At 36.7% G+C, this 11,047-nt stretch overlaps 1 pseudogene; it reads right to left on the reverse strand.

Annotated features, from left to right (window-relative positions):
- Positions 1–129: 129 nt before the first annotated feature.
- On the reverse strand, positions 130–1,580 carry LOC109435597 (mitotic spindle assembly checkpoint protein MAD2A pseudogene; annotated as a pseudogene).
- Positions 1,581–11,047: the final 9,467 nt, after the last annotated feature.

Here is an 11,047-nt window from a genome sequence, read left to right on the forward strand (position 1 = left end):
AAATAAATGGCAAAAGGACCTAATAACAATATTTCATTGTTTATTGATTATCAGTTAGTTTAGGACCTAAACAAAGATTCTGAATATTCAGACTTCTTTTGCTGTGTTTCATATTTAAATGTCTCCCTACTTATATTCTGAGTCAAGCTACTTGATCAACAGGTCTAATTTAAGAAGGCATTTAGCTTCATAGCAAAAGTTTTTCCATCTGTAGTTACCACCTTCAAAAAAGTTGACATTGCAGTGCTGATGTAATCTGCTGGTTCCCTTTTGAAGTGTGCAAAAAATTATGTCAACCCTATGGAAAGTGAAACAGGTACCAAAAAAAGGAACAAATTACGCACAGTTCAGTAAAGTATAATGTCAAGTTTTCCCCATCTAAAAATTAACCAAGGAAATAAAACATATCAATTATAGATTATTTGGTTTCAGGAACACCACAGTCGAGAATTACATTATTGTTCTCACCACATCTTCAGTCATTGACAGCGATTTTGTGGGCCACCATGCTATTTATTTTGTGGATTGTAGTAGTGAATTAACAAAGACTTCCTCAGAATTGGTAATGAACTGTGGTCTTGACTCTTCCCATTTTTCAGGTACAACCAAATCTTTGTCTGTATAAATCAGTAGTTGATCAAATGAACAAAAAAAATCTCCAGCAGTGGCAGAAATGTCACTGTAGCTGTGATCTGTCTGATTACTGAACAGATTTCATCTTGGAAAGCTTTCTGAGACTTTTCTCTGGGTGTACCGTCCTCTTTGGCAGTCTTGTCACACTCAATATCAAACTGGACTCTTTCAAGGACCTCACCACTTTCAGTATTTGAAATGACTACCACCAGTTTCTGGACACTTAACCAATCTTTTAGTTGTCCATCACATTATTTAGGTATTTTATGAACTCAGCACCAGAAGTTACAAGTAAAGTGAGTCCATATTTCTCCACTTGAGTAAAGGTTTCAGATGGATACACGCCACGCTGCTATATAATGCTGCTGATGCCAAATGAGAAGAATTAGGCCACGATTTCGATTTCGGGGCGGTGCCTTGCTTCCTGGAGAGAAGCAGCGCCATGGCCAGGCGACGGCAGGGACTCCACAGCAGCTCCTCGCATTGGTTTCAAAAGTAACGGTGTAGCACTAGTTTCCCATTTTATTAATTTCAGGTTTTTCTTTATTGATTCCTTCTTTCTGCTTTCTTTTCATTTATTTTGTTTTTCTTTCGTGAAGTTGTTATTAAATACTGAAAATCTACAAAATAATATTTTAACGTATTTATGTCTGTTTATCTATATAATCTATATCAATTGTGTAATGACTAAAAATAAAATGCAATCATTCATAATCCAGCTAAAGACAATATTACTAATCCAGTAGGAGCTGTTCTTGTTTTATCTACTAGGGGTTCTTATTCATAATTCATGTGGTTTGGGTTTTAATTTGTAGTATTTTTTGCATGCTGGAAACTAATCTTTTGTTGGTTAAATGAATAGCAAATATCTTCACATAGTTATGTCTTTTAAAAAATGTAATTTATTTTCTTTATGATGTGTTGATTAACAGGAGGTCTTAATTTTATTATCAGCAGACTTATCAAGCCTTTCCTTTCTGATTTGCATTTTTAAATATGTGTCTCAAGAATCCTTCTCAACTGTAAGATCATAAGATATTCTCATATGTTTTCTTCTAAATGTTTTCAAGTTTTGCCTTCATATTTGTTTTGCTGTTAGGTTGGGATTACATTTTTTCCCCCCTTCAAAATGGAGACTCAGTTGTCCCAGACCATTTCTTGCATAGGTTTTCAATACTCCACTGATCTGCAATGCCAGTTTTGTTATAAATAAGTTTCCACACATATATATGAGTTGTTTTCTGGATTCTCAATTCTCTTTCATTGGTCCATCTGTATTTCTCTGCATTGATACCACAATGTCTTTTTTTTGGCGGGGGGGGGGGGGACTATTGGGGAACAGTGTGTTTCTCCAGGACCCATCAGCTCCAAGTCATTGTCCTTCAATCTAGTTGTGGAGGGCACAGCTCAGCTCCAAGTCCAGTTGCCATTTCAATCTTCAGTTGCAGGGGGCGCAGCCCACCATTCGATGCTGGAATTGAACCCTCAACCTTATTATTGAGAGCTCACGCTCTAACCAACTGAGCTATCTGACTGCCCCATTCCACACTGTCTTAATTATTATGTCTTTACAATAAATCTGTATCTTGTGGGGATATATACCACCACCACCACCACCATCACCTGGCCTCTAGCTTAGCTCTTTCTTTTTAGGTATATTTTGGTAATTACTGGCCTTTTGCTCTTAAAAAAAAAAAAATTAGTAGGCTGGTAAATTCCATGAAGAAAAGCTTGTTGGAATTTTGATTGGAATTGTACTGAATGTATAGATCAGTTTGGGAGAATTCTTATATTTATGATATGTCTGGGAAGCTGCTTCCATTTTTTCCTCATTCTCAAAGTTCTCCTTCTCTCATCCTCAAAGTCCTTGAACTTTGGCCAGCCCTTGTTTGTCCTAGCCTAAGTGGTCACTTTGAAATTTGTATTATCATCTGAGTTGACATAGTTTGTTGAAGAAAATAAGAGCTTAAAATATGCACTAAATTAGTTATGACTTTCATCAGCCTTCCTTTTTGATTCTTGTAAAATTCCCCATGCTTAGAGGCAATATAGAAAACTGTCATACCTAATGTGAGAATCCTAATGACAATGTCTGTGGCTCTCTACCAGACTCAAAACTTATAGTTAATTGGGAACTCTCTGTCTCACCTGAATGACCATTTCTACCTAATATTAGATGGAAACCTGTCCCCAGGTTAGCTTTGACCTGGTATCTGTTCTGTTCTCTGGAGTCACACATGTCTTTATATATGGTGATCTTTTTCATTTCCCCAAATTTTCTCTTCAGGCTAAACAACCATTAGACCAGTGTTTTTCAATGTATGGTTATTGGATCTTTTGCTTCAGACTCAACTTAACAGCTTTTAAAAAAAAAAAAAATTCCTGAGTCTCATCCCATAAAAAATGATTCTGCATCTCTCAGAGTGGAGCCCCAAAATTTGCACTTTTAATTAGTTTACCAGAAGATTCCCATGCACGCTAATGTTTTAGGACCATTGTACTAAACTCAAAGAATCAAAGGACCATGCCACTCTTGTCCATCACTGTAATCCCCACACCTGGAACAATACCTGGAATGTAATGCTCAATGATTATTGGATGAATGAATGAATGAACTCTAGCAACCAGTCTTAATTATTCCTTCAGAAATCATGTCCCCTTTACCTTAGGGCAATGTTGCTCAAACTTTTTGGTTTTGTGACCCCAAAGAGCTTGTTTTAGAAAATGCAAGGCTATACAAACACATTTTCTGTTAGCCCTTAAAGTGATAATATCATCATACTTCCTGCAGCCTCTGAAAAACTCCTCTGTACACTCATAAGAGAATGAGAATGAAAGAAGGAGGGGGGAGTCTTAGTATTATTATGAAAATAGTTTTGACCTCCTGAACTTCTGAAAGGACTACCCTTTGTGACCACTGCTGGAGGGGCTGTTTTGGCCATAGAGGTGTTGTGACATAGTGGTTAAGTACATAAACTCTAGAGTTAGGGCTCCTGGATACGAATCAGCTCTTTCACTTACTATTGTGTGACTTTGATGTTCGCCATTACTTAACCTTCCTGTGCTTCATTTTCCTTATCTGTAGAACAAGGATAATAGTACCTGCTTCTTAGGAGTGTTGTGAAGATTAAATGAGTTAAAACACTTTAAGTGCTTAAGACAGTGTCAAGCACACAGTAAGCATGACATGTAAATGTAAGGTACATGTAAATATTATTATTAGAAATGAAGCTATTATTATTATTATTATTATTATAAATGCTACATGCTTGCTCATAACTGCTATTTTCTCAGACCCCCATTTTTAATAAAATTTACTGGGGTAACCTTGGTTAATAGCATTATACAAATTTCAGGAGTACGACTTTATAATATGACATCTGTATGCATATACTCCATTATGTGCTCACCATTAGAAGTCTAGTCTCCTTCTGTCACCATATATTTGATCCCATTTACCCTCTTCGTCCTCCTCCTCCCCCTCATCCCCTCCAGTAACCATTCTGTTGTCTGTATCTATGAATTTGGGTTTTGTGTGTTGCTTTTTGTCTGACAGTTAAGTTTGCGAACTTGCCACTGTGCGCTTACATTGGCAGCGCTGTACAAACAGCTCGGTAAGGTTTTATAACCTGGTATATCAGTGTCTCACAGCTGTGCTCATGTCAACGTGTGGCAGTGTCTTGCTGAGTGTCATTCATTATTGTAGTTGCGCGTTTTTGTGTGCCTTCGCGAGAATGTCTGAGCTTGAATTAGAGCAATGAACAAATATTACATTTCTTGTTAAACTTGGCAAGAGTGGGAGTGAAATCAGGGACATGTTAGCCCAAGTTTATAGGGATCATGCCATGAAGAAAATGGCAGTGTACAAATGGATTGAATGTTTTTCTGAGGGGAGAGAACGCATCACTGATGAAGAGAGGTCAGGGTGGCCAGTAAGGAACAGAACTGACAAAAACATTGCAAAAATTTGTCAAAATGTGCGTCAAAATTGTTGGCTGACTGTGAGAAGTATAGAAGACCAAGTAAACATCGATAGAGAAACAGTTAGGAAAATCTTAACTGATAATCTTGGTATGAGAAAGGTGTGTACAAAAATGGTCCCGAAGGAGCTCACTGATGTGCAAAAGAAAAGGAGAGTCGAAGTTTGCCAAGACCTGTTGGAGAGGCAAGGCGATGTTTTGGCGCATGTTATCACTGGTGATGAAACATGGATGTACCAATATGAAACAAAGTGTCAAAGTGTACAGTGGAAGTCAGCCAATGAATTCTCCATGAACAAAGAAGTTCCGTCAGTCTAAATCAAGAGTCAAAATGCTATTGCTAACCTATTTTGATATCAGAGGGATTATTCATTATGCATTTGTACCAACTGGACAATTAACCAAGTTTACTATTTGAAAGTGCTGAAAGGGCTGCATGAAAAAGTTAGATGAAAATGACCTGAACTTTTCGCCAACAATTCATGGCTCGTGCATCACGACAATGCACCAGCTCACACGGCACTGTCTGTAAGGGAGCTTTTAGCCAATAAACAAATAACTGCATTAGAACACCATCCCTACTCACCTGATCTGGCCCCCAATGACTTCTTTCTTTACCCAAAAATAAAGGAATATTGAAAAGAAGACATTTTGATGAGATTCAGGACATCAAGTGTAATACAACGACAGCTCTGATGGCCATTCCAGAAGAAGAGTTCCAAAACTGCTTTGAAGGGTGGACAAGGCGCTGGTGTCAGTGCATAGCTTTCCAAGGGGAGTACTTTGAAGGTGACCATTGTGATATTCAGCAATGAGGTACGTAGCACTTTTTCTAGGGTGAGTTCACGAACTTGATTGTCATACCTCATATATCCCACATATGAATAAAATCATATGGTTCTTGTCCTTTTCTGTCTGACTTATTTCACTTAGCATAATGCTCTGAAGATTCATCCATGTTGTAGCAAATGGTAGTATTTCATCTTTTTTATGGCTGAGTAGTATTCCACTGTATGTACATACCACATTTTCTTTATCCAACCATCTGTTGAAAGACACCTAGGTTGTTCCCATGTCTTGCCTATTGTGAATAATGCTGTAGTGAACATAGGAGTAAATATATCTTTATGAATAAGTGTTTTCATAATTTTGGGGTAAATATCCAGAAGAGGAATTGCTGGATCATATGGTAGCTATATGCTTAATTTTTTGAGGAATTTCCATACTGTTTTCTATAGTGGCTGCACCGATTTACATTCCCACCAGCAGTGTACAAGGGTTCTCTTTTCACCACAACCTTTCCAATACTTATTTCTTGTCTTATTGATTAATAGCCATTCTAACAGGTGTGAGGTGATATCTCATTGTGGTTTTAATTTGTATTTCCCTTATAACTATGTATCATACATCTGTCAGTCAGGTCTCTTTTTATGAACACAAACTACATCTGCAGTTCATTTATCCCATAATGCAGTGGCCAGCTGTAGTCAGAGGTCACAGATTTGGACAATATTGTCCAAACCTTATTTTTGGCGCAGCTGAGCCAAAAATAAGAAGAGGTTTTGGCTCGATATAAGGAAAACCTTTAAAAAATATTTAAAACCCAGATTATAAAGGTAATATATAGTCACTGGAGGAATTTTGAAAAAATATTTTTTGAAAAGTAAATAAAATTCACCTATAATCACCCTATTGAAATAACCATTAATCTGTTGGCATATATACCTCCAATAGGTTTTTTTTTTCTTTGCAATAGGTGTATTTTTCCAACTGAGTCATCCGGGAGGCAGCTCAGCTCAAGGTGCCGTGTTCAATCTTAGTTGCAGGGGGCGGAGCCCACCATTACTTGCGGGACTCGAGGAGTTGAACCAGCAACCTTGTGTTTGAGAGCCCACTGACCCATGTGGGAATCAAACCGGCAGCCTTCGGAGTTAGGAGAACGGAGCTCCAACCACCTGAGCCACTGGGCCGGCCCCTTGCTGACCTTTTTTGATATCAGAGGGATTATTCATTATTAATTTGTACCAGCTGGACAGTGAACCAAGTTTACTATTTGTGGAAGTGCTGAAAAGGCTGTGTGAAAAGTTAGACAACCTGAATTTTTCGCCAACAATTCACGGCTTTTACATCACAACAATGCACCAGTCCACACAACACTGTCTGTGAGGGAGTTTTTAGCCAGTAAACAAATAACTGCATTGCAACACCCTCCCTACTCACCTGATCTGGCTCCCAATGACTTCTTTCTGGCCTCCAATGACTTGAAGATAAGGAAATATTGAAAGGAAGACATTTTGAAGAGATTCAGGACATCAAGGGTAATATGACTACAGCTCTGATGGCCAGTCCAGAAAAAGAATTCCAAAATTGCTTTGAAGGGTGGACTAGGCGCTGGTGTCAGTGCAAGCTCCCCTTGTCAGCTTCCCAAGGGGAGTACTTTGAAGGTGACCATCACGATATTCATCAATGAGGTATGTAGCACTTTTTCTAGGGTGAGTTCATGAACTTAATTGCCTGATCTGGTATATGAATATATGATGAACACTCCTTTAAATATTATTCTCACTCATTAAATATTACTCTATAGCATATTTTAAAAAGGACTCAAATAATCCAGGATTATTGTAGAATAATTAGAACATTAGTCCTAAATGACAACCAGAGTAATTTGATATTTATCCTTCTACACCTTTTTCTATGCATATACTTCTAGAAAAACAAAATGAACTACACCTACTGTTTTGTAATGTGGTTTTAAAAATTATGGTAGGGCCCGGCCTGGTGGCTCATGCGGTTAGAGTTCCACGCTCCTAACTCCGAAGGCTGCCTGTTCGATTCCCACATGGGTCAGTGGGCTCTCAAACACAAGGTTGCCAGTTCAATTCCTCAAGTCCCGCAAGGGATGGTGGGCTGCGCCCCCTGCAACTAGCAATGCCAACTGGACCTGGAGCTGAGCTGCGCCCTCCACAACTAAGACTGAAAGGACAACAACTTGAAGCTGACTTTACCCTCCACAACTAAGATTGAAAGGACAACAACTTGACTTGGAAAAAAAAAAAGTCCTGGAAGTACACACTGTTCCCCAATAAAGTCCTGTTCCCCTTCCCCAATAAAAATCTTAAAAAAAAAAAAAAGATACCCAGCCAAAATAGCCCATAAGTAAAAAACAACATACGTTTTAAAAAAAAAATTATGGTAAAATTTACATAACAGAAAATTCACCATTTGAACTATTTTAAAGTGTATGTTTCAGTGGTATTAGTTTATGTTTATTAGTTTATGTTATAGTATTATGTTTCAGTGGTATTAGTACATTCACAATGTTGTGCAACCGTCACCACTATCTAGTTCTAGAACATCTTCAGCATTGCAGAAGGAAACTCCATAGCCATTAAGCAGTCACTCTCCATTCTGTCTTTACCCCAGTCCCTGGCAACCGCTAATATGGTTTCTCTTGCTATGGATTTGCCTAGTTTGAATATTTCAGATAAATGGAATCATACAATATGTGGCCCTTTCTGTCTGGCTTCTTTTCACTTAGCATCATATTTTCTGGGTTTATCCATGTTGTAGCATGGTGGAGTAAGAAATATTCCATCATAGCCATATATGTCACATTTTGTTTATCTATCCATCAGTTATGGACATTTGAATTGTTTCTACCTTTTGGCAAGCATGAATAGTGCTGCTATGAATATTCATGTGCAATTTTTTTGTTTGAACACCTGTTTGGTATACTTGTGTGGAATTTCTGGATCATATGGTAATTCTATGTTTAACCTCCTTAGTGAGGAACTTCCAAGCTGTTTTCCATAGCAGCATTTTACATTCCTTCCAGCAATACATGAGAGTTCCAATTTCTCCACATCCTTGCAAACACTTGCTCTTTTCTGTTTGTTGTTATTGTTTTTATAGCTAGTAGGTGTGAAGTGGTAAAGTGGTATCTCATTGTGGTTTTGAATTGCATTTCCCTAATGGTTAATGATGCTCAACATGACTTTCTTTCTTTTTTCTTTTTTATTGGGGAATATTGGCGAAGAGTGTGACTAGGACCCATCAGCTCCTAGTCAAGTCGTTGTTTTCAATCTAGTTGTGGAGGAAGCAGCTCAGCTCCAAGTCAAGTCATTGTTTTCCATCTAGTTGTGGAGGGCGCAGCTCACTGGCCCATGTGGGACTTGAACTGGCGACCTTGGTGTTATGAGCACTGCGCTCTAACCAAGTGAGCCAGCCGGCTGCCCCTCAGCATCACTTTCTTGTTATTATTGGTCATTTGTAAATCTTCTTTGGAGAAATGTCTATTCAAGTGTTTTGCCCATTTTTTTATTGGATGCACTGTGTTTTTTTTACTTAGAAATATACCATGGACATCTTTTACTCTTTTTCATTTTTATGTGAGTGTAATGTAGTATAATATTTCATTCTCTAGGTTTATAATACTTTAAATCAATTACCTTACTGTTATTTAGACTGCACTTTTAAACTTTTTAAAATTAATGTTATAATAAACATTTTAATAAGTAACTCCTTACACATATCCAAGAATATTCTTGAGAAAAATTCCTGGAAGCAGAATGGCTGGGCCAAGGATGTGCAATTCTTAACCTATGGGTACAAATGTTGAATTGCTTTCTATTGTAGTTGTACCAATTTACAGTCCTATCTGAGGTATAAGAAAGTGACTATTTCTTTGCATACTCATCAATAATGTGTTTTAAAATGTTAGTATGATTGGCACAAAATGACATCTTACTGTTTTGAATTGCATTTATTTAACTATTATAAATATAAATCATCTTTCATAGATTCATTGGTCATTTAAATTTATTTCTTTTTGGTAAATTATTTGTTTTGTCTTTATCAATTTTTCTATTCTTTTCAATATTAATACTAGTTGTTCTCTATCATTCTATTTTAACTTTGCATTTGAATTTTACTTGTGTGTTTTTTTTAAGGAGGGCACAGCTCACAGTGGCCCATGCAGGGATCGAACTGGCAACCTTGGTATTATTAGCACAATGCTGTAACCAACTGAGCTAACTGGCCTCTGCTGAACTTTACTTTTTATTATTATGATTTTTTTGGATAGAAAGTTTAACTTTTTAATGTAAAATCAATTTTTTTCTTTTTAGTTTTTGCCAGTAGTGTTATACTTAGAAATTTCTCATTGCCCCAGATTATATAAATATTTACCTATATTTCTTCTCATAATTTTATGATTTTGATTTTTTCCATTTAATCTTTAATTATCTAGAATTTATTTTGATGTTTGGTGTACATTAGCAGTGTAACTTAATTTATTTGCAAATAGTTATGCAGTTGTTCCAATATCATTTATTGAAAAAAAATCAATATATATACAATGGAATATTGCTCATCCATAAAAAAGAATGAAATCTTGCCATTTGTGACTACATAGATGGGCCTAGAGGATATTATCCTAAGTGAAATAAGTCAGACAGAGAAAGACAAATACCATATGACTTCACTTATATGTAGAATTAAAAAAAAACCAAAATAAACAAAACAGAAACAAGCTCATAGATGCAGAGAACAAATTGATGGTTGCCAGATGGGAGTGATGTTGGGAGGATGGGTGAAAATGGTGAAGGGATTAGGAAGTACAAATTGGCAGTTTTAAAAATAGTCATGGGGATGTAAAGTACAGCATAGGGAATATAGTCAGTAATATTGTAATAACTATGTATGGTGTCAGATGGGTACTAGACTTACTGGGGTGATCACTTTATAAGTTATATAAATGTCTAATCACTATGTTGTATACCTGAAACTAATATAATATTGTATGTGAATTGTAATTAAAAATAAAATTTTTAAAAAGAAAAAAATCAGTTTACAATTAATTGACTAATAGAAATAGAGCCATTAAAATATATTAAATCTTCGTATATACTTGAGCTCTTTTTTTTGACTCTCTATTCTGTTTCATTCATCTATCTGTCTATTCTGGTGCCAATACCACACTGTTTTAATTTTTTATCTTTATATTAATAGCTGATAGACTAAGTCTCACCTTATTTTTCTTCTTCTTGTTAGAGGCCCTTCCTTTCTTCCTTCCTTCCCTCCTTCCCTCCCTTCCTTCCCTCCTTCCTTCCTTCCTTCCTTCCTTCCTTCCTTCCTTCCTTCCTTCCTTCCTTTTTTTGATATCATACGTTTATTCTTCCAGATTCACTTTAAAATAACTATGGAGAACAAGGTAAAAAACTGGAAGTAGCTGGAAATTGAGAGCTACCAATAGTAGTATTACAGCATAGCCTTTGGGATCTAGTTGCACTTTGAGCTCATGAATTTGTTGTGGCATCAGCTGAAAATCATGTTTGGATGATTTTCTCAAGTGGCACCATATTGTTAATGTTTTAGCAGACACTGAGTGTTAGAATGTTGCACAGGAGTTTCTATGATGAGTAGAATGCCTT

Source organism: Rhinolophus sinicus, chromosome 3 (genome assembly GCF_057876585.1).
Source record: "Rhinolophus sinicus isolate RSI-liver-muscle chromosome 3, RSI-T2T, whole genome shotgun sequence".
Taxonomy (NCBI): Eukaryota; Metazoa; Chordata; class Mammalia; order Chiroptera; family Rhinolophidae; genus Rhinolophus; species Rhinolophus sinicus.